The 27,467-nt window shown below is 41.4% G+C and overlaps 1 long non-coding RNA gene across 6 annotated transcripts in view; it reads right to left on the reverse strand.

Moving 5' to 3' along the window:
* Positions 1 to 27,467, reverse strand: part of LOC138744731 (uncharacterized) — a 231,957-nt gene that overhangs the window by 160,292 nt on the left and 44,198 nt on the right. For 2 of the 6 annotated variants that reach the window (XR_011345738.1, XR_011345735.1), the window contains exons 1-2: positions 10,653 to 10,785; positions 8,649 to 8,678 (exon numbers count right to left, since the gene is read on the reverse strand). The exons of 2 other annotated variants lie outside the window; for them this stretch is intronic. This is a non-coding gene — a long non-coding RNA (uncharacterized lncRNA). Of the gene's footprint in view, positions 1 to 8,648; positions 8,679 to 10,652; positions 10,786 to 27,467 lie in introns of those variants that run through there. 2 more of the 6 variants (XR_011345733.1, XR_011345734.1) reach the window with 1 other exon arrangement.

Here is a 27,467-nt window from a genome sequence, read left to right on the forward strand (position 1 = left end):
TTTTACTACAAGATTAAATAGGACCCTGTACGGTCAGATTAAATCTTTTCAGGACTATTGTCATAGCAAGAAATATGTGGAATAAGATACATTGTAATTATTTCAACATTAAGTTCGGAGAAAAATGAATAAATATTTTTTGGCATTTCTGAAGCAATTTTGCTGTATTTTGACTGTCGTTCTGTAGCTTAACCCAAGCATGAATAGTGTGCGACAGCAGGCTTGCCCGTGATATGCATTAGGCAGGACATTAGACTTCTCAGGGCAATACCCACACCATCATGCAGTTAAAGCTGTGCTTGCAATCTGTCCCCCACATTAATCAAATAATGCTTATCAGTCTGCATATGTATGCCTTGCCACCTCTGACCTTCGAGTATGAGGCTGTAACACAACCTTTACTGTCCCTGCATGAGCTAATAATCTGGCACAATGTAAACTTGAACTCAAGGGCTGTAGTGTTTTTTTCATTAAAATTAAAAAGCAAAGAAGGTAAAAGACAATAAATAAAAGTAATGACACAACAGGACAGCTCCTAACATTTTCTTTGTTAAAGGTGATTTTTTTAATATACAAGTGAAGTGATTTAATCATGGGAAATATGGCTAGTCTAATCCTGTGGGTGTAATGTAGGCCTACAGGGACTCATATAGATTCCAGCTTCCCACTCCCCACTGACCCCTGGGTCACTGGCACACATGCTGACCTTGAACTATTTGCTTGGCTTTTTGCTTTCTCGCGACCGTATTAATTACACACGGTCCTTGACCAGGGGGGGGGGGGGGGTGGGGGAAGAGGCCTCAGCTCCATTAGTGCTAATTAATTAGAGAACCCCTTCAATAATCTTGAGAAGAAATAAAACAAGTATATTGGAAGCCATCTAAGTCCTTGCACCAGCAAATGAGAGAGGCAATGGCATTGTGCTGACTGAACGGGTTTTTAAGTTGGGTTTGGAACCAAGTCGCCTAAATATATTAGTGCACAACAAAGCTCCACTTTTGCGCTTTAAGTCTTAATTCAATTTTCATTGTGCCACCACAAGAAAAAGAAAGGATGGGTCGCGGGTGAACGGTTTGTCTTCGTACATTACCTGTCGCCGTCATGACATAGCAGTCAAGTATGACAAAGCAGCAGAGAGGTCTGCTATACATCTGAATCAGACAAGGACTAGTATGAAAAATGCACTGGACTTTGCTTTGCAGGCTGTCGACTTTTTTTTTCCCTTTGGAGAGTTCCAAATTCACAAAATACTATTTGATTCTATCATTTTTTTTAAATGACATTTGTCTCCTGATGTTTCAGAGGAAAAAAGTGAGATTTCCCGTCACACAAGGGGATATATTTCTCAGTGCTTTCACCACTATTGAGAAATATAGACCAACATCTCGCTGCATTTAAATGCATGTTTTCTACGCTTCAATTCTGCAACTGTAATGTTACAAGATGCCGCATTGCAACAGAAAAACCTCAGACTGCATAAACTTTGATGCAGTGTCATACTGCATTAGTTTTGCACACTAGAATGGACAGTCATACGATGTGCACCTTCATGTGTCTGCATTGCCTTCATTAGTATTCAACACAAGCCAGCATTGGCTTAAACGATAAAGCAGAATCCGCATGGTTGCTGTTCACCTAATGGAAAAGCTGATCACTTGCCGACTATCAGCGCGTATAGTAAACCCAGTTATTCTGCTCCAGAGGCATCTAATTACAGGTTCAGCTAATCGGACGCAAAACAAAATTGATAAAATCCTAGCAGCAGCAGCTGACTGACAGACATCAGTTATGAAATTCTGGGGCCTATACTGAAACCTGTCACATTGAGACGCTATTATTTTGTCTGATTGATGTTCTCTTGTAAGTGATTGTTCCTGATCATATTAGAACGTATTGATTTTTTTTGCTGTCTAGGTTCTATATTATGCAGGACCAACTTAGGACTATTACCAATGCAGTTGCATACTGTTAATCAAAATCCCTCAGTCATTTTGATGACAAACAATTATAAAACTGTGGTGAGTGAAAATTGGGCAGTTAGGGACAAACTGCAGGGAACATAATGACTTGGTCCAGAGTTACTGTGCCTCAGAGACCTTTGACCACAATGGGGAAAATTGAAAAAAATTTGGGTGGATGGGAAGTTAGATGCAAACCTATACCATTAATTCTTAATTAAAAATAAAGATCAACATTACAAAAAACAAAACCCAGAAAGTAAAAAATTGTGAAAGCTGAGGCATGTTGAGAATATTTTTTAGAAAATTTAAATATAGACATCCAGAATGGTAACAGGCCTTTTCCAGGCCACAAGCCCTTACCGCCCAATCACACCCAATTGGTTGACAGCCCCCAGCACATTTGGAAGGGTGGGGGTAAATCAGAGCACCTGGAAGAAATTCACACAGACATGGGAAGAATGTACAGACTTCTTACAGATAGCGTGGGATTCGAACCTTGTTCCCGATTGCTGACGCTGTAACACCATGGCGCTATCCACTATTCTAACTGTGCCACTGAAGATTTTTTTTTGTTCAAAATTTGCTCTTGCTTGGTTTTGAATTTCAACGTTAAATTAATTTGTCACATATGTTACGTAATTTGGAGTAATGAAAACAACTAGCGATTGTATATCTCATTATTTGATTTTCATTGCATTAAACTTAATATTCAAAGCAATTGCTGAGGTTAGTGGAAAAAATAGTGGGGCAATTATTTCCAAATAGAGGCTTCTTTATCCAGTCCATATGACTCCTGTGGATAATGAGTTGGTCTCCCTTTCATGGACAGCACATATGTGCAATTATGGAGGCAGGCATGCACACTCGCATATGCACACATACACATTCACACACAAACATGCATGCACACACATAAACCAACAAACACGTGCACACACATGTGTGTGTGTGATGTGCATGCGCTCGTGGGCACACACACACACACTTTCTCCCTCTCTCTCTCCAGGAAGTAACCTGTCTTACAATGACATGCATCCAATAAAATGTAAATCCATCAATCAGACTTTCATAGAGCAGCCTCAAACTGAGTAAGTGTGATAGCTTCAGCAAATAGGATACATCAAGCTAATAGGGCTTGACATATAATTATTGTTCAGTGCATCTATTTTGCATATTCCTTAGATTTTTTTTTAACTAAAACTACATCTTTCAACCTAGCCTAAAAAAAAATCCCAGGATATCTTTTGTTGTTAACTCGCAAAATGTACTTTATCTGAATCGAATATTTGACAAAGATGAGATTTTATAAGTGCGCTATTCATTCAACTTTTGATTTCTGAATGATTCCTTAATGACCCTTGCATTGCCCAGCTTCTAATTTGATCTTCATATTTGTGTTACGAGACTGAAATAATTCAAATGACACATGTCATCATCATTTAAAAACAAGAAAAATCACGTTGATTAGATTGCAGATTTTTGCTGAGATATGCCATCAGGTCCACATGGGATGCAGAAGTTCTGAACTTCTTCACAGCCCTTCCCTTCTTTTTGTCAATGAAGCTTCACTTCTCCTTGAATTCAGCAGTGGAATGCAATAGTCACAAGAGGAAATCTGCTCGACCAGACTTACATCTAGCAGGTCCTGTTGATTAGATTAGGATGACTTCTGCAAGGGAATTCTCGCCCACAATCTCCTCAAGATAGTGTAGTCTTTGTGGAGAGAGGTTTGCATCGACCATGAGCAATTTGCCATGATCAGGAAATCCTGGGTCAAAATTTTCATGAGAAGAACAGTAAGAACAGCATTTTATCAAACAAAATACTGAAACCAACGAGGAGAAGTCAGGAAGAAGCTTGAACAGATGGAAGTTTAAGGAATGTAAGAAATAGAACCATCAAGTGGTTCCTCATTCCTGTCCTGCTTTTCAGCAAGTTCTTCTTTCTGATCTCTTCCTCCATGTTAATTTTCCCATGCAATCTCTTTTTTTTAATTTAGTGGCACAATGACCAGAAGTCTCACCCTTGAATATTCTCTGCAACTTTGAAATAGATGATTCCAAAGTTCCACAAATTTGAGGGAGCTGGGGGAGGGGAAAAAAAATCATCTTCTCTCTGAGGCTCTTCCCCTCAATATGCCATTCCTTCTCAGAGTCTTGGCTTAGAAAATCAAGTGCGTTTATTGTTTTCAAAACATGGCCGCCAATTGATACGACAATGAAATGAAAAGCCCCGATAATCACGTCTGGACCATCATCTGTGCACCTTCCAGCATGAGTGAATTTGCACACCAAGCACCTATCAACTTTTGTCCTTTCAGCGTGGTGGAAAATTTGTCCGCTCTGTCCAACGAGCAATCATTGTTCGGCATTCTGCACTGAGACCCTGCTCACCTATGGTTCATATTTATGTGGTCAAGTCTAAGGCCATATCTAACTCCAAAACCAGATGCCAACCCACCCATCCAGCCTTGCTGCTTAGTATAAACAACATCACTTCATTCAACCCACCTCCAGACAATGACCTGGTCTCTAAATATTGGCCTTTTACACATTCATCCCAGCAATAGGCATTGTACTGCCCACTACACTAACTGTGCTGTTGGTGTGATCATGGTTTCTGCCCCAGACCTGATTGTTTTAGCATTAGGCATGTGCCACAATGCAATGACCTCACATTCTTCTAAATTCCATTCTCACAGGACAACACCTCCCCAGAATCGATTTTAAAAAAAACTGTTGAAAGGTCCAAAGAGAGATAGGGAGCCTGACAAGTTAAGGAAAGAAATTTCAGAGCTTCTGGCCTTGGTACTTGAAGGAACAGCTTCTGTAGTAGAGAGATTAAATCCTGTGATGGGCAAGGGGCCAAGAGTCAAGGAGCATCAACATCCAGGGGCTCATAGGACCAGAGCAGATTACAGAGATCATGATTCATGAGCTAAAAATACCCACTGGGAAAGATAGAAAGATTTTAAATTACTTTCCTACTTAATAGTCTTCACAAAATATAATCTTTCACCACCTGTCCATTACTTTAGAAGTGCCATCAGAAAATCAATGAACAAATAAGGGCTAGACTACCACAATATTAGTATGTCATAGAACCGAGGTCCATAAAAGCCTGCATATAACTTTCTATAGTGAAGAAGATGGGTAGAAATATTTCCTGGGAGAAGCTGCTAGGAGAATGGGCTGTTGTTTGACACGGGCAGTTTAGTGAGGCAGTGGTTGGACCAAAACGCTTGCCTAGATTCAATCCTGACTCCGGGCCCTATATGAGGTTTGCACATTCTCCACGTGGCTTCCTTTGGAGGCTCTGGTGTCCTCCGCTGTTTTCAACACTCGACGTTACTACTCACACCCTAGCCATCAAACAACTGAGAATTTTTCTCTACCATGTGAAAGAGGAAAAGCTATCAAGGAAGAATTTAAAAGCTGTTCATGCTCAATGGGTGTGGTGATACAAATATGTGTATTTGTGACTGTCAATGGGTAGCTGGCCCATCCCCCACAGGTGATTCCTGTGTCTGGTAACTCCTCCCCTTGTGACGCTGGAAGAAAAGTCGACCTCCCTCTCCCTGTCCTCAGTCGAGCACATGGAATTGGGCCAGCTACAAGTCTAAAGTGTGATAAAGCCTATCGTTTCTCACTCTACGACTTTGGAGTCATTGATAGAGCATATCAATGGGCACGTTTCTGAACAATATTGTGGTATGCTGGCTTCAACTGCAGATGGCATTGTCTGGAGAGACACAAAGAAAGGACAGATGAAACTCCTGGATTTCGACTCTTTCGCGCCCCCCCCCCCCACCCCAACCATCGAAAAGACTGAGAAAGGTCCAGCTTCAATGAAAGAGAGCTCTTTTGAAGAGAAAGAGCAGTGACAAGGCATGGTTTACAACAAAGACTTGAAAACTGGAACAATGCACAAAATCTGGAGGAAATCAGTTGGTCAGGCAGAGTCCATGGCAGGGGATAGAGCCTCAACATTTCAGGTTGAAACCCTTGGTTAGGACTTGGAAGAAGGGAGGCCGAAGCTGAATAAAATAATGGGGAGGGTGGGGGAGCACGAGCTGGCAGGTGATAGGCGAGTGGTAGTGGGGAAGGAAACTGGAAGAAGGGAGGAGGGCTAAGAGAGATGCATTCTGATAAGGGGAATGGAAGGGAAGGGGGTGGGGAGCTAGAGAAAGGAATGTGTGGGTGACCACCAGGTAGAGAGGGTGCAAGGGAGAAAGAGAAGGGGAATGGGCCAGAGGGATCAGGGAAAGCAAGTGGGGGATGGAAACAAAGGGAGTGATTACATTGGAGGTTGGTGTTGATGCTGTGACAAAATGGAATATAAGGTGTTACTCCACTAATTTATACGTGGCTTCAACTTGGCTGTATGGGAAGCCATGGATAGGTATGGCAATATGGAAATGGGAGGTGGAATTAAAATGGCTAGCCACCAGGAGTCCCTGGCGTTTGAGATAGATGGCATGAAGGTGCTCGACAAAGTGATGCCCTAATCTAATTCCAATCTCCACTATGTAGAGGCAGAGAAGAGTAGATATTGTGGTGATACAACCACTACACTGGCCGCATTCCTACCAGCCTTCTGCAGGGGACAATCACTGCACCTGTAGGTGGGCAACCTGGGAGGCTGGCCCCACCTACTCGCTGTCAATCACCGGCCCCTTTGGTAGGCAGTGGAGCCAGGAAGGTACAAAGACCTTGTGTGTGGGAGTTCAAGCATATTAAAGCCTGGTTGTACAGTCTTCATATGTGGTGCCTGAATTCTTCACACAGCAGTGCTCAGATGGTCAAAGTAACAACACATCAAAATGCTGGAGGAACTTAGTTGGTCTTTTCAATGTCCAGAGGCAACAAAGATATATTGCCAATGTTTTGGGCCTGAGTCCTTCTTCAAGTAATAAGTAGAGTACCCAAAAGCAGGAACTCTCAGAATTCAAACAACGGGGAAGGAATCCAGATCAACACAAGACCTTTTTTTCCTAAAACTAGAGGGAAATTATTTAACATGAGGAGGATTTGAGGGGTTTATTTATCGCCCAAGAGTGTCTGGTGTCTGGAATGAGCTGCCAGAGGAGATTTTGGAGTTTACAAAGCTATATGAAACTTTGGCTAGCCCACACTTGGAATACTGTGTATAATTCTGGTTACTCCCTTGCAAAAAAGACGGGGAATATTTGAAAGGATCAAGAAGAGGTTTACCAGGATGTTGCCTGGTTTGGAGAGAATGAGTTATAGGGTGATATTGGACAAACTTGGTTAGCGTAGCAGTTTGTGCAACACTGCTAAGGTGCCAGTGATCAGGACAAGGGTTAAAATCCCACACTGCCTGTACATTCTCCCCGTATCTGTGTGGGTTTTCCCCGGGGGCTCCGGTTTCCTCCCACCCTCTAAACATATAGGGGGTTGCAGGTCAGTTGGGTGTGATTGGGCGGCACAGACCGAAAGGGCCTGTTACTGTGCTGCACATCTAAATCTAAATTTAAATTTTAAATTTTCTCCCTAGTGTAAGAGGCTGAGGGGTGACCTGACAGAAGTTTATAAAATCATGAGCAGCATTGATTGTGTGGGCTGTTAGAATCTTTTCCCCAGGGTTGAAGCATCACACGCATGAGCTTAAGATGACAGGGAGGAAGTTGAAGGGAGATGTATGGAGAGTGTTGGGTACCTGGAGCAGGAGTTGAGGTGAAGCATATACATTTAAGAGGCTTTCAACTAGACATTTGAATATGAATGGGATTGAGATTGTTCCATTCCTCCAGCATCTTCAAACGTCTCGTTTAACCCAATATAATGGGAATGGAAGGTTACCTATAAAGTCAAGTTTAAGTTTGAATTGTACATTGTTTTTGGTGCAGATTTGTGGGCTGAATAGCCTGTTCCTGTGTTGTGATGTTCGATATTCTATTTGGCACACTGTGTTGAGTCAGGGCACTAAGGACCAGAGTTGGGATGTAGTGTTACAGTTGTAGATGAGGCCAGATTTGGAGCACCATTAGTAGTTCTAGGTGTCCACTTACAGGAAGGGTGTCATCATGCTGGAAAGGGTGAGGAGAAGATTCACAAGGACATGGAGGGTTTGCGGTAAAAGAGATTGCATAAGCTGGGACTTTGGTCCCTGGTGTTTAGGAGGTGGCAGTATCGAAGTATGTAAAGTCATGAGGTGCATGAATAAGGTCGCAGTCTTTTTCCCAGGTGGGAGAGTCCATCGGTTAGAGGTTGAAAATGAGAGGGGAAAAATTTAAAAGGAACCTGAGGGGCAACATTTTCACACAGAGTATGGTGGTTATATGGAGCAAGCTGGCAGAGGAGGTTGTCGCTATGAACAGGGATGAGTAAAGCATAGATCATTAATGCAACAAGTTAGATTATTATGTATAGGCACAATGGTGGGCTCACACACAGTGGACCAAATGCATCTTTTTCTGTGGTGTAACCCTATGAATCTATGACTTAAAAAAAAACTCAGGATCTCCCATTCATGTAGGAATTGACTGTATCTGTGCAACCACTCACAGAAAAAAAACTGCAGCAAATCGTACAGGCTGATGGTATACCTTCAACCATTTTGTTGTTAAAATGTGTATTATTGTCTCAAAATGTTGAAGTACTAGACAGTAACACATAAATTGCCATTTATTTTTCTGAACAATTAATAGAGAAAAATCTTGGGTACCTGCCCAGAATCCTGTTCTCCACAGACAGCCTGAGTGATTGAAGTGGTAGGAAATGTTTATCAGCTTCTGTTGCTATAGACTAAATTAACCCAAGCATAAATAACACTGATACCATTTGTTTCAGCACAGTTTTTTAAATGAGAAAATATAACTAATTACTGGTTTCACTTAACATCTCTGGACATCTAAGCACAGACAAATAGTGGGGGCATTACACTTAACTTTGAACTGAGTGTTTGTGATTTGTAGCAATGATATAGAAAACATAATGATGTTTACAACAGGCTTCTCATTGTTATATTCCCCCCCCCCCCCCCACCTTCAGCTGTAACCATTTTGGTGGAGTCTTAAAATGGGCATCCCAAGAGAAGTGTAAAATAATCCATGCAAAAACATTAACTCCAAAAATGATGCAATCTTTTTGATGACCCATACAAAAATGGTCTGTTCATGCTTTAAGTACAGTAAAACCCTTGGTATCCAACACCTTTGGGAATGGGAGATGACCAATAAGTGAATTTTCCAGTTGCTTGAGATTGCCTGTTGCGCAGATTGGCGAACTAACAGTGAGGCGCGCCAATTTTAAACGTCCGTGTTTTTTACCTATTTATTGTCCAAAATTATTTTTCCAGTTGCTTGAGGCTACTGGTGGCTTGAATTCCGGATAAACAAAGGGCTTTACTGTATGTCATTAATATTTGTTAAACTGAATTGGCTAATTGATGTCAGAGCAACATTTGTTCCATTTCCATATCTTAGCGTCCATCAATGTAACTTCCATCTACTGGTTCAGCTAATGAACCATCATATTTGATTCACTTGCATCAGAGATGAATCATAGAAACATAGAAACATAGAAGATAGGAGCAGGAGTAGGTCATTCGGCCCTTCGAGCCTGTTCCGCCATTCAACGAGATCATGGCTGATCTTAAAGTTCAGTACCCCGTCCCCGCCTTCTCTCCGTAACCTTTAATACCCTTATACTGAAGAAATAGATCTAATTCCCTCTTAAATATATTTAATGAACCTGCCTCTACTGCCCTCTGTAGCAATGAAGTCCACAGATTCACCACCCTCTGGGTCAAGAAATTCCTCCTCATCTTGGTCCTAAATGGTTTGCCTATTATCCTCAAACCATGGCCCCGGGTTCTGGATTTTCCCATCATTGGAAACATCCCATCTGCATCCATTCTGTCCAGTCCTGCCAGAATTTTATAGGTCTCTATGAGATCCCCTCTCAATCTTCTAAACTCCAGCGAGTACAATCCCAATTTGCGCAATCTTTCCTCATAAGTCATTCCTGCCATTCCAGGTATCAGCCTGGTGAATCGCCTCTGCACTCCCTCCATTGCAAGAACATCCTTTCTTAGATAAGGAGACCAAAACTGCACACAATACTCCAGGTGGGGTCTCACCAAGGCCCTGTACAGCTGCAGTAAGGTATCCTTGTTCCTATACTCAAACCCTCTTGATATGAAGGCCAACATACCATTTGCCTTTTTAACCGACTGCTGTACCTGCATGCTCGCCTTCAGAGACTGGTGTACAAGTACCCCTAGGTCTCTCTGCACTTCCCCATCTCTTAATCTATTGCCATTCAAATAGTAATCTGCCCTCCGGTTTGTATTACCAAAGTGGATAACCTCACATTTATCCACATTGTAGTGCATTTGCCATATATCTGCCCAGTCCCTCAATTTATCCAAATCACACTGGAGCTTCCTGACCCCCCTCTTCCGTGCACACAACCCCTCCTAGCTTAGTGTCATCTGCAAATTTGGAGATATTACATCCAATCCCCTCATCCAGATCATTAATGTAAATTGTGAACAGCTGGGGTCCCAGTACAAATCCCTGTGGCACCCCACTGGTCACAGCCTGCCACTTTTGTTGTACAAGTACAGATTGACTTGCCTGGATAGCATGCAAAACCAAACTTTTCATTGTATATTCAAACATGTGATAATGAACAATTCAATTCATTAGTATTATATTTAACTCACCTGCAGTCATCCATCTGATTGATGTTTCAGCTGGACTGAGAGAACAGCCTTTCTTCTGTGAGAATTGCCTATTCTTAAGACCAAAGTCAACCCCATTAAATCAGTTAAATTAGATCCAACGCTTGCTACTAGATTGATGTGGTGTGGAAATGATTATAGCAGAAAAATTGCTATTTAAAACAAAAGTTTGACCTTGGCAGAAATATACAGCTACTTTGTATGTTTCTGATCTAAATTCCATCATTTCATACATTGTGCTTTTTGAGAATTGAATCTATTTTCAGATAATCTCTGTGGCACTCAGGTTAAAAGCTGGTTTCAGCATGTGTAAGCTGAAATTCTGGCATAAGGTTCAGTTTGGAACAAAGGTGACTCTCTTCTCTGTGCAACTATCTTTGAAAACTGGTTTGAACTTTCCAGAGAAAGAGAATTTGAAACTTGGATTGGCTGGCTTGGGAGCTATACTGCCTGGTGATGCACACTCACACACATAAGAAAGATTGCAAGAACAAACAAGGCAAGTAGGTGCACAAATAAAACTCTAAACAGATGTTCAATACTCTGGACATTCTTATTTTTTCACTCAACAGGCAAAACACAGATTAAAGAAAAATGAATGTATCGGGATTGATTGCAGAGGATTTTTCACATTCCCTTAAGGAAATAAGAAAGAAAATATATTGAGCTTGTAGGGTCAGTGAGGGATAAGTAAATAGAATTTATTAAATTATCTAGAATCTTAATATTTAAATATTTTGCTTACAGAGTTTCAATCTGTGCCACTTAAACCAGGCAAATTTTGTCTTGTGAGGAATAGTGGGGGCGTTTTGGGCAAGAGGTGCTGGAAATGGGAAGAATGTGGGGTGAATAGTGCACTCTCTAACAAGAACATTGTACTCAGAAAGGAAAACCGGAGATGTATGATCCAGTGATCATTGGGGGATCAGAAGTGGAGAGAGAGAGAGAGAACAAATTTAAATTCCTTGGAGTCTCTATTTCAGTGGAACTTCCCTGGACCTAACATACTAATGACATCGCGAGGAAAGCACATCACTGCCTCTACTTCCTCAGGAAATTGCGGGGGTTCGTTATGACATCAGAAACCTTTTCAAACTTCTACACACGCAGTGGAAGGTATGCTGACCGGTATCAAAGCCTGGTTATTGGGGCACCAAAATCCCTGAAAGGAAAGTCCTGCAAACCAAGGCACCACAGGCAAAGCCCTTCCAACCAGTGAAAACATGTACAGCAATCATCAAAGATCCACACCACCCAGCACATGCTCTGTTCTCACTGCTACCATCAGAAACGAGGTATAGGTGCCACACACTCGCACCACCAGGCTCAGGAACAGCGGCTGCCCCTCTACCATCAGACTCCTCAATGACAAACTCAATCAGAGACTCATTTAAGGAGTCTGACTTTTGTATTTTATTGATGATTTTTTTCTCTTTGTATTGCACAGTCAGTTTGCTTACATTTCTTTATTTATTGACATGTGTTCATATCTTCTTGAGTACTGGTTTTGGCACTACCCTTAAATGGCAATTCAGCCTCACCCACAGGAAAAAGAATTTCACACGTGCTATCATGTGTGCACTCTAAAAATAAACCTGAACTTTGAGAAGATGAGCAAATTTAAATCCATGGGAGTCACAATTTTCGAGGATCTTTCCCTGACCCAACATATCACTGCCATTGAGGAAAAGTATGTCAGCACCTCTACTTCCTCAGGAGTTTATGGAGATTTGATATGACATCAAAAACCTTGGCAAACTTCTACAGAGGGGTAGTGGGAAATGTGCTAACTGGCTGCACCATGGCATAGTATGGGGTCACCAATACCTCTGAGCAAAAAACCCAGCAAAAGGTAGTGGAAACACGTCCAGTACGTCACAGGCAAAACTCTCCCCACCAGCGAGAAAATATACATGGAACACTGCTGTCGGAGAAGAGCAGAAATGACGAACAATCCACACCACCTAGGACATGCTCTGTTCTCACTGCTGCCATCAGAGAAGAGGTATAGATGCCACAAGACCCATTAAACCAGGTTCAGGAACAGTTGCTTCCCCACCATCCAATTGCTAAACACTCAATCAGAGACTCATTTAAGAACTCCTATTTGCACATTATTTATTATTGAACATTTATTTTCTGCATTCTGCAGTTTGTTGCACTGCCTTCTTGTTTACAATTCTCTCTTTTGTACACTTATTATTTTCTCTAGAACAATCTTCTTTCCACTAACAATAAGTAGAAATTCTTCCTGGCCCACAGGAAAAAGAATCTCAGGGCTGTACATGATGTCATGCATGCACTCTGACAATAAATCTGAACTTTGAACTTTGATTGCATTGGAACATTCAAAGCTTGCTGGATTGACAGCTTTATTGAGGAAATTCCTTTGGCTGGAGTGTCTTGAAGAAAAAGATGCCGTCTCAACGAATGGGATTGTTCTTTTCTGGTCACCATGCAGGAGAAAAGATGCTATCAGGCTGGCCAAGGTACTGAGAAGATTTATGAGAAATTTGCCAGGACTTGTGGCCCTGTGCTGCAGAGAGAAGTTCAGCAGACTAGCATTTTATGCCTTGGAGAGCAGGAGGATGAGGAGTGACCTCATAGAGGCATACAAAAACATGAGAGGAATAGATCAGGTGAATGCAGTCATTTTGCCCAGAGTCGGGGAAATCAGAAACCAGAGGACATAGGTTTAAGGAGAGATAAGAGATTTAACAGGAACCTGAAAGGTAACAGATGGCTATGAATGTATGAAACGAGCAGCTGGAGGAGGTGGTTGAGCCAGTTACTACTGCAATATTTTTTTTTAAATATTGGGATAGCATAGGTTTAGAGAAGTGGTTTTCATACTTTTTCTTCCCACTCACACACCACCTTAAGAAATCCCTTACTAATCATAGAGCACCGACAGCATAGGGATTACCTAAAGTGCTATGTGAGTGGAAAGAAAAAGTTTGAAAATCACTGGTTTAGAGGGATATAATCTAAACACAGACACATGGGACTAGCAGGGGTGGAATATTTTGGTTGGCATGGGCAAGTTGGGATGAAGAGTCTATTGCCATCTTAATGACTATGGTTAATCAATTAGGATGGAGACAATAAAGCATTCTTCACGTGAATAGCAAGTTTCTGGAAGTCTTGGAATGGACCACTTTTAAACTGGAGCAATCTTCCAACTGGATGGCATTTATATCGACTTCTCTGGCGTTCATTAAAACCTCCCCCCCCCCCATTCCTCCGTCATCCATCCATTCCCTGTCTCCTTTCGCACAGACATGATCAATTCTTACCTAGTCCCTTATCATATCCAATTAGCACCTTTTGTTGGTCTGGATTCCTCCCCATTGTTTGAATTCTGAGACTTTCTGCTTCTGTCTGATTCTGCATATTCCTTGAAGAAGGCCTCAGGCTTGAAACATCAGCAATATATCTTGGTCTTCTGTGGACAGTGAAATGACCGGCTGAGTTCCTCCAGCATTTCGGTGTATTTTTATTGTAATCACAGTGTCTGCAGACGTTCGTGTTTCATTTTGGAATAGACTACCCAGGAGGCCTGGGAGGCTCAGTCGCAGAGTTAACACAAGTTTTGATGATAATCCAGGATCTTATTGAATGGGGAACTGGCACAAGGGACTGAAAAGCCTACTTCTAGTCATTGCTACTTTCGTTTGTTCTCTCTTACAGGATACATAGTAGAAGATAATTACAGGTGGACAAACATGACTTAGTGGCCTATCTGTGATGGAGGAGAAAGTTTGACCTCTCCTGAGCTATATTCCAGCCATTCACATTCTAAACCCCCTTCAGACTCTACTACTGAAAGTCAGCAGTTTTCTATAAGCCATAATATAGAGGCTGCACCATTTAACCTGTCACATGATCCAAGAGCTAGGTAGTTCCACAGTATCGGGGCTGGGAGTCTCTGCAAGCTGTTTCCCCGCTGCAAGTCCGCAGAGGAATTAGGTAGTGAAGCAAAGGCAGAACATAACTGGCAAAACTCGTCAAAATCTTAATTGTTCCTTGCAGGGGGTTAGTTTGAAAATAACTTGTGGTTTCTGGCTGAGAGCCTTAATTGTTCCCTTTTGTCTCTCTTCAGACAATTTGTTTTGCTCACCATGCCCACAGTCCAATCTGCCAGCTAGAATGCCTCAACCAGGTGGTCGGTCTGAGTAACTGGCTCATGGCATAGCCATGTATTTGGCAAAATGGATCAGCTCATGATTGAAGGGGGAAGATTCAATGGGGTGAATAGTCTATTTCCCTTATAGTTATAATAACAATACAGTTCCTTGTGGAATCCTCTATATTCCAGTTTCCCTGCTCAAGATTCAAGATTCCTTTATTGTCATGTAATAAAGAACGTGCCATATTACATGGAATATGTTTTCATCTGCCATAAACATACCATTTCCTGGACCAACAACATTAAAAAAAACCCTCAAGAAAATGGTCAACATGAGCACAATTAGTGACTAACAGGCAAGTCATGGATGACTCTATGAATGTGCGCGGGTTGCAGTGTGCCTTCTGTTGATGAACGCATGCTTTATTATGTAAAGTTAATACAAGTAGGTATCAGATGGTGATGGGCTCCAAGTTTACAACATTATTATTGCCGTGATCACTTCTGACATGTGCTACCATCACACACATCAATACTCTTACCAATATGACCCTTAGTATGGCTAATGCCTCCTATTAGTGGTTGCCATATTGGATCTCATTCGAGCGTCCACACCACTAGCCCAGCAGAGCCTAATTATTTTGAAAAAGACTTCAGAATCTTTCAATGAAATGTTTATTCGAACAAGCAATAATTTCCAAAATTTTCATATTTGTTAAATGCCCAGTGAACAGTTGCTCAAAGGCAATAAAAACTGCTTTAGTTGATTATGAACTTTAAATGATTTTTTGATTGGAAAATGATTGTACTAGCTCACTATAATTCACGTTTTGTGATGCAGTTGGCCAAGACTGGATCATACTTTAAAAGCTGATCTTGACAGCGTTTAAAGGCTTTATTTAATTTTTGTAATCAATCACAGTTTGCAGACTCGAGGCTAAGCACCATTTATTGTCCCCAGGGAGCGTCTACACAGAGGACATGACATTTTTTGGCGCCTCTTCTTACCTGAATAATACTGTTGTCTCACTGCCAAAAATCAAGAAGCAAGTAATGAACGAGTTAAAGAGTGCGAATAACAAATCAGATTTTTATTACTGCTTTATATATTGTACCAGTGCTCCGGTGGGTGCAATATAAAATGCGCCTATACAGCTGTGTAGCTCATTATAAGATCGTTTTACATCACTCAGATAGAGTGCTAGCAGTAACACTGGTAGACCTAGGTCTCTGAGACATGCACCAATGTGCCCCAACATCTTGCCGTTGCCTTCAAAGGTGTCTTTTATGTTATTTTACTGCTTTGTAAATAGAATGAAGCCAGCATTAAAATTCACCACTTCCACCCAATTGCATAAATGTTTGCCATTCCTAAACATGAAGGTGGCTGAAAGCGTACACAAAGCAAATGTTGCTAATTAGTCTGGGCATGTCTATTCATAATTAACCCCCTTTGCCTGAATATACCATTCTAGAATAATCAATTACCAACCTGATTCTTAAACAAAGTAAGAGATTGATTTGAAGGAATGGTTGAAGTTCTCCAGTGCAGTGTGAGTGCTGCCCTTTGCCTGCTGCTTCGCATCTGGTCATTGGGTTTGGTTAATTGATAAACCTGTTGCGACAGTTTACTCCAAACATTCATCACTGCTGGACAAAGCAGATTTTCCTGATGACCAGTACAAATGTATTTTTCACCATTCTCTGTCCTGTGTTTCCTGGTCTATTTTGTATCACAAATCACCTTCCCTTTGGATTGTTATATTACGATAGGGATGCCTAACTTCTTTAAACTGTGCTTTTACTCTTTATATTAACATTTCCAATTAAATTATTGTTCAATTAGATAATTCAACCAGCAGCTGCAAAAATATATTTCTTCACATTACAACACAGAAACATGCCATTCAGCCCCACACAATGATGCTTGTGTCCCCTCTCACGACATCATCAGGACTCATCAATTTATTCATCTCTGTTCTTTATCTTTTCATAGTAGAGAGTTTCACTCTCCGAGAGAAGACATTTCTCTTGATCATCTGATATATGAAGAAAAATTAAACATGGAAGCCCAATGACCATAAGACATAGGAGCAGAAATAGGCAATTCAGCCTGTCAAGGCAGCCCTACCCTTCAATCATGAGCTGATCCACTTTCCCCCTCAGCCTGGCCTTCACCCCATAACCTTTGATGCCCTGGCTAATCAACAACCTATCAATCTCTGCCTTAAGTACATCCAATGACCTGGCCTCCACAACCTCCTGTGGCAACAAATTCCACAGATCTACCACACTCTGGCTGAAGAAATTCCTCCGCATTCTAACTTCTAAGTGGACATTTATGGGCCCAATCGCATCAGACTCCAGAGCACCATTGGTGTTGGTGACTGGGCAGAGAAGATCCACTGTTAGCAGGGTGACCTTGACCCCAATCAGCATTCAATAAAATCTGCAACAGTTTAAGTTAAACTGAAGTCGTTATAATGAACAAGTAAGAAGAATTTTGTGTGCTTTCTGCTGTGGATGAAATGGATATGGATTAACTGTGTATTGTAATCCCTGTGCCTCTTTTCTAGTTCTGTGCAATGTTACAATTATACATCCCACGAACAGTTCCCTTGTGATTACTTTGTGGCTGCAATAGTATTTATGCGCCAGTGGAAGTTTTGAGTTGATTTCCAAGCATTGAATTGATGAGGAATGTAAGAAACAATTTTGAATGTGTTTCTTGCTTGCACCTTTAAAAATAGAAATTCTAATTCATCTTCTGCAGCTTTGCCCATGGTGAGTCAGATAATGCACCATTTAATTACATAGGTCCATTAAACCACAATAATAATCCAGACTGCAGCTGAAGCCATCAGACCTTCCCATTCCAAGGTTTCGTTCTCTAACAAAGCAGGTTGCAATTCCTCGTCTCATCTTAATAGATGTTATTTCCTTCCTCTCCTTCACTTACAAAGAGGTTTAACTTTACCAATCCATTCTTGTGCCCAAATTTGTCTCTCACTCATCCTGATGGTCAAGACATTCCTATCTTCTTGTAAGTGACCTAAAAAAAAATTGGATATCTGTTGCTTTGTCTCATAGAACACGACAGCACAGTACAGGACTTTTAGCCCTCAATGTTGAGCTGACCCATATAATCCTACAAAAAAAAACTGAACCCTTCCTACCTCACAACAAATTTTCTTTCATGCATGTGTCTATCTAAGAGTCTCTTAAATTACCCTAATGCTCCAGCCTCCACCACCACCCCTGGCAAAGCTTTGCAGGCACCCACAACTCTCTCTGAAGAAAAAATCTATGCCCTGACGTCTCCCCTGAACTTTCCTCCCCTCACTTTGTACAGGTGTCCTCTGGTGTTTGCCCGGGGAAAAAGGTGCTGGCTCTCCACCTCATCTATTCATCTCAGAATCTTGTAGACCTCTATTAACTGATGCCTCATCCTTCTTCACTCCAAAGAGAATGTCCTAGCTCCTTAAATGCTTCATTTGCTCTTCTTTTCCTTTTCCCCAAGGTGAAACTTTTCCTCCCATTGCCAAGTTGTACCACTTGCTTCTTGTTTCAGTTCCCTCAGAATTTTCCCAACATTTGCCCTCTCCCTTTTTCCTTTCCCACGATGTATTCAGCAGGTCCACACTCAATGCCTGTCCGCAATCCACTGTCATTCCCTCCAAGGAGTCTTGTCAGCCTTTCTCACACAACAAGTTCTTGTCTTTCAATCTTTTCCCCTGACTGAAATAAATAAAGTTGAGACTGTAGTTTGTTCTTTGGTGATGAACAACTATTGAAATGTCTGTTAAATTCTTCAAAGAATCATAGAACATGGTATTGTTACAGTTCCTTGTGGAATCCTTTACATTCCAGTTTCCCTGCTCAAGATTCCTTTATTGTCATGTAATAAAGAACATGCCATATTACATGGAATATGTTTTCATCTGCCATAAAGCAGACAGATTCACAATCGGCAGAAATTGCCTGAAATGCCTCTTACAGTCTCAGAAAGAGAAAAAAAGAATCTGCTCAGAGTCCCCAAGCATCCATGGATTCACCTCCAGCACTGCTTCAGCCCCTTGCAGCCACACAGAGTCCAGCCCCAGATCCAAACCTCCGACCCTCCACCCTGCAAATTATTCACATACAAGTACCCATTTAATTTCTTTTTAAACACTGCAATTGGTTCTGTTTTCACTACTGAAATTCATTCCAGATTGTGATTCTTTAGTGAGTAAAGCAGAATCCAATAAATTCTTGCCAAAATTTTAAATTATACTTCAGGTCCAGTATTATCTGTGGAGGGAAATGGAGAGCTGATGTTTTGAGTTCACTGATTCTGAATGTGGAGAGGGAAGAAAACCGGTATAAAAATGAAAGAGGGAAGCGTGAGGCCATGGCCAGTGATTGATCAGTGGATCAATGTGGGTTGAAGGCTGAAGGGCAGGTGGAGATGAGTGATGGGTGACAGTCAAACGGAGGGAATAAAAAGATGGATTCAAAGGGGGGGGGTCAGGAAAGTGAAAGTGGAGAAAGCAACTGTAGAATGACATGCAGGAACAATTTTTTTAAAATAAAATGATATTTAGAGCACAGTAGAAACCAATATCAACCACTGAAACCCATGCCACACATTTCACCCAATTAATCTACAATCCTTGTACATTTTGAAGGGTGGGAGGACACCGGAGCACCCAAACGAAACCTCGGCAGCTCATGAGAGAGCATACAAAGTCCATGTAGACAGTGCCAGATTTGAACCTGGGTCACTGGTGCTGTAATAGCACTGTGACAACTATTATACTAACTGCTGGAATCTGAGATCACAGAGACCAGTAGGGGAGAGGTGAAGGACTGAAGAAAACAGAGAGGAGAATGGATAGTAGCTCCATGGTACTAGGAGAAGGATGGCAATGAAAATAGGTGATGTGGGGCAGGTGGAGGGTATTGCAAAGGGGGCAAAGTTGGAAGGAGAGGACATGGATAAGAGGAGATAGGCACACAGGAGGTAAAGGTTACCTCAAATTGGAAAAGTTAATGCTCAAATTATTGGGTCGTATGCTACCCAGGCAGAGCATGAGGTGTAGTTGCTCAAAGTTGAATTATACCTCATCCTGAAAGTGGAGAAGGCCAAGCAAGGACAGAGCATAGATATTCTCCAAATAAATCATCTTGATTATGCCTGGTTTGTAATGTCGAGGAAGCCACATCAGGAGCACCAAATGTCGTTAACATGCTTGGAGGAGTGGATATGATTCTATTCCTCAACTGGAAGGATTATTCAGTGTGGAAGGAGATGGCAAAGCTTCACTTCCAGATGAACTCCATGCCTTTTATGCCCAATTTAACCACAAGAACAAGGAAGATCCACCACTGTGCACCCCCATGACCCTGGATGATGCTCTCCTGTCTGTAAACGGAGATGACATGGGCTGCCTTCAGAAGGGTGAATCCGAGGAAAGCATCTGGTTCCGATGGAGTACTATCCGAGTATTAAATATCTGTGCCTACCAACTTATCAATGTATCCACAACATTTCAACATCTCACTCCGGCAGGGTAGGGCATAGGATCCACCCGTTTCAAACAGGCATCAATCATTCCGATGCCCAAAAAGAGTGTGGTAACCTGTCTAAATGATTATCGTCCAGTGGCACTCATATCAATAGTGATGAAGTGTTTTGAAAGGCTGGTAATGAAGTAGATCAGCTCCCGTCTGAGCAGGGACATGGATCCATTCCAATTTGCCTATTGTAGCAACAGGTCTACAGCAGATGCCATCTCACTGGCTCTACACAGAGCCCTAGGACACCTGGACAGCAAAGATGCATATATCAGGATGCTCTTTATCGACTACAGTTCGGCATTCAATGCCATCATCCCCTCAAAACTGATCAGCAAACTCCAAGACCTGGGACTCAACACCCCATTGTGTAATTGGATCATGGATTTCCTCACCTTGAGACCACAATCAATGATAATTAGTCAGAACATCTCCTCTACAATTTCCATCAGCACCATCGCGCTGCATTTTAGTCCTCTGCTCTACATTTATAACTGTGAGGTACTGTCCGACAACAACACCATCTACAAATTTGCTGACAACATCATGGTAGTGAGTTGTATGAAAAGGGATGATAAGTCAGCAGGACAGAAGGGAGATTGAAAACTTGGCTGAATGGTGCACCAGCACTAAAACCAAGGAGTTGATTGTTGACTTCAGTAAGGGAACAAACCAGAGGTGTACAATCCAGTGATCATTAGGGGATCAGAGGTGGAGAGGGAAAGCAAATTTAAGTTTTTGGGAGTTACGATCTTGGAAGATCTTTCCTGGACCCAGCCCACTAATAACATCATGAAGAAAGCACATCAGCGCCTTTACATCCTCAGGAGTTTGTGGAGATATTGTATGATATCAGAAATCCTAGCAACTTTCTATAGCTGTATGGTGGAAAGTGTGCTGACAGGCTGCATCACAAACTGGTATTGGGACGCCGATACCCACGAGACTAAAGCCCTGCAAATCTAGTGGACACAGCTTAGAACCTCACTGGCAGAACTCTCACAAACGAGAACATCTACATCAGGGACCTGCAGCAATCATCAACGATCCACACCACCCATCACACAGTCTGTTCTCTCTACTGCCATCAGGTAAGAAGAATAGATGCCACAAGACTCGTACCACCAAGTTCAAGAGGAGTTGCTACCCCTCCACCATCAGACTCCTCAACGACAAACTCAATCAGGGACGCGTTTAAGGGCTCTTACTTTTGAATGTTTTTGTTTTATTTTTCTCTGTATTTTTTTTACATTTCTTTATTTGTTTACAAATGTGCATTGACTACAGTTTTTCTTTTTACACAACCAATAATTGGTAATTCTGTCTCACCGGCAGGAAAAAGAATCTTAGGGTTTTATGTCACATCATGTATGTACTCTGACAATAAATCTGAAACCTTAACCTGAAATCTGTTTACTGGTGGATCCCTGGGGAAGGAGGTGTTGCCAGAACCTCGTGTGGTCACAGAAAGATGGGCGTGAAGGGATGGGCTGACCAGGGGATCTTGGACGGAGCGTTCATTGGAGATAGGGACAAGCGAAGGGGAGGTGACAACATAGCTGGTGGTAGGATACTGCTTCTCAGCCCATGATTTTAAAATTTGTGGGAGTTTTTTTTTTAAACTGTGGGCCACGCATCCACTCGCTTAGCAATTCAGGGAGCGAATTAATGACTTTGACATTTCATTGTGATGCTGTGCAGAAAAGGGGCAATGACCTCTCGTGATATTACATTTATGCAGCTGTGTTTCCAAGAGGGGTTCTCCTCAGCCTCTCAAAAGTCAACTGGCGACTGCCACGCTGGCCTCATCCTTGACACTATTCCAAAACTAGTCTACGAAGTTGGATCCAAGTTCTCGTTTGCTTTGGGGAGGTAAGGTGGTTCGATTTCAATGAATTCTAGGCTTCAAAAATCCAATGATGTCATTTCCCTTGTGGCCAAGTGGTGGGACACTTCCTTAGTTGGCTGCCTGAATATTAAAATTTACATAGCTTCATCCATGTGATCAATGTCACTTAAAATGTGGCGAAATAATACCGAGCTTTCAACCTTCAAGTGTTCAGCAGATCAAGCAAGGTGAAGGAGTCTCGGACAAGAGGGCTCAACCCATTTAAAACTCGGATGCAGAGGATTTTCTTTAACCACCCAGTGGTGAACCTCTGGAATTTTCCACTGTGGTGGCCAGGTCATTGGGTGTAGTTAAGGCAGAGATGGATAGGTATCTGAATGGGAGGAGGCAATGGAGTGGGGCTGAATGAAAGAATGAATTACCCACGATGGAATGATGGAGCAGACTTGATGGGTTGAATGGTGTACCTCTGCTCCCATGTCTTATGGATTGGGGGGCCTTTGATTTAGAAAGGTGTTACTGTGGCAATCTGATTGGGAAAATATTTTGACCTTTCCAAGATTACTTCCCTGCTTGTATTTTATCTGCTTTGCTACACATAGGCACTGAATATCCTCACAGCTAATAAAAATCAGACTTTCTTTAATGTCAAAGTTAAGCATTAAATTAAACCAGTGTTTCACCTGAGATGTCATGTGGATGGCAACTTTAATATGTAGTACAAAAATCAAACACACTCCCAGAGGAAATACCAACAAATTCTGGAGTGAGTTGACAAGAATAATCTTCCTCAATGATAGTCTATATGATTTTATTTTGTTGAAAACAAATAGACCGTCTTTAATTTCCACTTGTTCCTTTCTTGCTTCCATAAATGGCAAACATGCAGATTATTTAAAGATATATTCACCTCAGTCAAAGGGACTAATTTATTCCTGTTCAGTCAGAAGAATTCTTGTGGCAGGTCATTTAAAACGGGATTGGAGACGTGAGCACACACCCATCTACTGTCTTGTTGTGGGTAGCCATCTTGTGTGCTTGGAGTCACATGGGACTCCCCTCAGAAGATAGTTGTCTCCAGTTCTGGGTCCTTTCAGGTCAACGTGGCTCAAGTGTGATTTTTCAAGTTAAGTCACAAGGTCAAATTTATTGTCAAGTACAACCTGACAAAACAGTGTTCTCTAGTCCTCGGTGCAAACACACAGATATAAAGCCACACACATACATATGCAGAACAAGTATCCATATATACAAATAAATTTAAAAACTATTATTTCATGAATGTGAGAGTCTCAAATGGTTAGTGTGAACAGTTCCTTTGGTCAAGGACATTAAACACAACTAGACTGAATTTACATTATGCCAAGAAAACAAGAGAGGCATAATCATTCATCCTTCTATTGATGGCATGGCACTTGATATGATCGTGTCAGCATACAGTGGTCTGTCTCCAATTCTATTACTTCAATGGGACCAGACATCAAAGTGGACGTCACTATATTGTATGGACTGACCTAACCTTCCAAGGCAAATTTCTATGGACAAAAGGAGAATGGAGACAACAATTCTTCCAGAACATATACAAACACTTGGCCTGATTTTAAACTAGATCCAGCATTGATTTCCTATCAGAATTAGGTTTATTGTCCTGAGTGAGCATCACTACATTTGTTGGTTTGCGGCTGCGTTATTGTGTATTACCGTTGCAAAAATGAAGATAAATTACATTTTCATAAAGACACTATTGAAATAAATAAACAAATAAGTGCAAAAGGCAAGAAAAAAGTGAGGTCCCATCTGTGGTTCCTTGTCCATTCGGAAATTTGATGGCAGAGGCTGTTTTTGTAACTTTGTATCACTTGTGCACCAATTTCCCAATGATGCTTTCTTTAATGCACGAGTTTTGGGGAAAGCTGCAAGTTTGCATTCACTACGTAACATTTGAAAATGCTGCCATGTTGACAATCGTGCTCATTCGTCCAAGATCCCCTTGTCCAGTATAGCCAATACTGGTCCTCAGGATGAAATTCTCAACATTCTTTGCAGGGAGTAAAAACACAATGCCGGAGAAACTCAGCAGGTAAAACAGTCCTTTATGTAGCAAAGATAGAAATACATAACTGACATTTTGGCTTAAGCCTTTCATCAAGGTCATATTTTTGCTATATAAAGTACATGGTTTAACCTGCTGAGTTTCTCCAGCATTGTGCTTTGACTTCATCCATGATCTCTGCAGACTTTCGTGTTTCAGTTCTTTGCAAGGAAGAGAGACCAGCCATTCTCAACCTCTTTTTTGGCTATGATTTCCTCCCCCCGCCCCCCCTCCACCCCACCCTCGGGATTCTGCTCAAAGTTTATGAGCCCCCCTTCCCTGTGAAGCAGTCAAGTTTTGGTTTCTTCCGTACTTCTCTCCCACCGATTGCATTAAAAAATATTTATGTCACATTAGGTGAAAAGAAAACAAGGCTTTTACTTAAATGTCCTGTGGCTTCAAAGGGGGAAGGAGGGGGAGGCTGTAGGGCCCCAAAATAATAAATGTTTAAAAATTAAAAATAGAAAGAAAAAAACTGGAAATTGCCAGAAACTTGTGTTTTGTTGCACAACCTCCATTAATATTGCAATTAACAAAATCAGTCAACCAGTACCCAGATATAAAGTAAACAATTTCCAAATGAACCAGTTTCTGATAGTCTATGAGATGTATTTAGGTCCTTATGGGCTTCATGGTGAAATATTAATATCAGATTTTTTGTTATAAATTTTAAAAATCCCTCTAACACAAGTGTTATTCAGTTCTTTTAACACAAGACAACAGAATTTTCATTGAATGCAATGCTCCACTAAATCAGAGTTCAATTTACATGATTTCCACGGTGTCAGGTCATTAGTAGAATGGGTTTATATGTTGATATTTCCTTCTGTTTGATGTGACACAATTATTAACGAGTGATGTTGTAATAATTTAGAACCAGCACACATTTCAAGTCACTTATAGTGGCTACATGTCAGCAGTGTCCAGTGGTCTAATAGGGGTTGCTTAGGGCAGGTCAAAGGTTTAATCCCATTGGAATATCAATTCTCCCACTACAGGCTTTATCTCATGTAAATAGAATGTCACCTGCGGGATCTCCTTCAGGCATGCTGATCACTCCGCTGTGCAGAGTATATAATACATTCTTCAGGATACATTGCCAAAAGGAGCCTTCTTCTAGCCTTACATCTGACTATGGTGTTTTGTGTAAACACCAGTCAGAAATATCACTGGTCTTCATTGCCCTCATTAGTTTATCCACTGACTTTTTTTTAAAAAGATTGCACACTTTTCTCAACGAGCCTAATCTTAGTCTGTTAGCAGTGAATGAAGATGCAATTAATCATTTATTAGGGCTAAATGGCAATCAATGAGAACATTTTTTTTCCAAATGTATATAGTTCCTATGTAATTAGGTGCAATGGAATTATATAATATACCAGTGAATCTCCACCCATTAACTGCTGTCCTCAGTCGCTGCATTGAAGTGAGCGGTGCAGCTCAAGAGTTCGGAGAAATCTGATAATCACTTGGATGGAATAATTTCCATGTCTTTTCCAGTAGCCATCTACAAAATGAGTAGGCCACTATCCTGTAGATGCTTGTTGTGAAATCACTTCATTGGCCAATCTCTAACTGATTAAATCTTTGAACCTATCTCCATAATGTGCCCAGAAATGTACTAGAAGTCCATGGTCTCACCAGTGATGCAGATAGCAAGTAGCAAATGAAATAATGGATTGCATTTCTCAGGTGTTAATAGAGCGTAAGGTAAGAGTTTGGACTCAGCAGGGATATCTTTCTGTTGCAGATGGGAACGGAGTGCTGAGGATGCAACTGGATCCAGAACGTTACATCTCAAACAGGTAGGTGAAGGAGTTTGGAGGCAAAGTTCATGGAAATGTTAGAGGGAACAGGTTTGAAAGAAATAAGACTGGGGAAAATTTTTAAGTCCGGGACAAGAGGGCACAACTTCAGGATTGAAGGGTCCTCTTGGAACAGAGATGTGTATGAATTTTTTCAGCCAGACGGTGGTGAATCTGTAGAATTTGTTCCCACAGGCAGATGTGGAGATCATTAGGTGTATTTAAGACAGAGATTGATAGGTTTTCAATTAGCCAGAGCATCAAAGGTTATGGGGAGAAGGCCGGGGATTGGGGCTTAAAATGGATCAGCTCATGAATGGTGGGGCAGACTTGATGGGCTTAATAGCCTATTTCTGCTCTGATGTTTCATGGTCTAATTAATGGAATTGCTCTGAGAGCTGGCATTTTTCTGAAAGCCCCAATGGCCTCCCTCATTGTAGCAAGGAAGTATGAGAAATGATACGACTTCCTTGCACTAGCATTAAGGTAGAAGAACATAGCACCTAGTTCGGCCGTGATACAGATCCAGCAACCCAGGTTTGGTCCTGGAGCCCAAGGTTGTCTGCATAGGCTCTCTTCCCTCTGATATCCAAAAGACTTGGTGTTGGTTAATGTGTCATCCCTGATAATGGTCGGAGAACTGAAGGGTGTCAATGCGCAGAAGGAAGGGAAAATGTGCCGCAGCAAAAACAACTGCGGAAAAGAGAAAAATGGAATTGACAAGTAGGTCTTTGACTTTATTATCTTGAAGCACAAGGGCAGAAGATACACAGAAACCACCATCTGCAAGTTTCCCTCCAAGTCGTGCACCATTTTGATGGGATCATTTTATCATTCCTCCATCCATCACTGGATCTAAGTCATGAAACAATGGGCGAGATAACTTTGAATCTATTATTGGCTAGATGCTTGAATCAATAATCAGAGGAAATAATTAATTATTTGAATGTAATCCAACGTGGCCATTGTGGGTTTATGAGAAGCAAATCATGTGACTGAGATCTTTACAAGACTCTCTCCCCATACTTGAAACTCCCCATCTTCACCAGAATCTTCAAGAAGATTCTGATGTTGGCTTGTTTTTTGCCACTCCGGTAAAAGGGCATGGACCTGAAACGGTGACTGCCTTTTCCTCTCTATGGATGCCATGTGAATCTGGTGAATTTCTTCAGCACTTCTGTGTACTGGACTTGTTGGATAATGTATTGTGATTTGTGCATTAAGTCATCCCTCTGAATTTCACTGATTTGCTGTCTCTCTCCTTTTTGATCATAACCCACCCTTTGACATGTCGTATTTTCATATAATTATCAAATTTACATTTGGTTCCTTTCTCCGGGTCATTAATGTAAAAAAGTGAAGA

The sequence above is a fragment of the Narcine bancroftii genome, chromosome 10 (genome assembly GCF_036971445.1).
Source record: "Narcine bancroftii isolate sNarBan1 chromosome 10, sNarBan1.hap1, whole genome shotgun sequence".
Classification (NCBI taxonomy): domain Eukaryota; kingdom Metazoa; phylum Chordata; class Chondrichthyes; order Torpediniformes; family Narcinidae; genus Narcine; species Narcine bancroftii.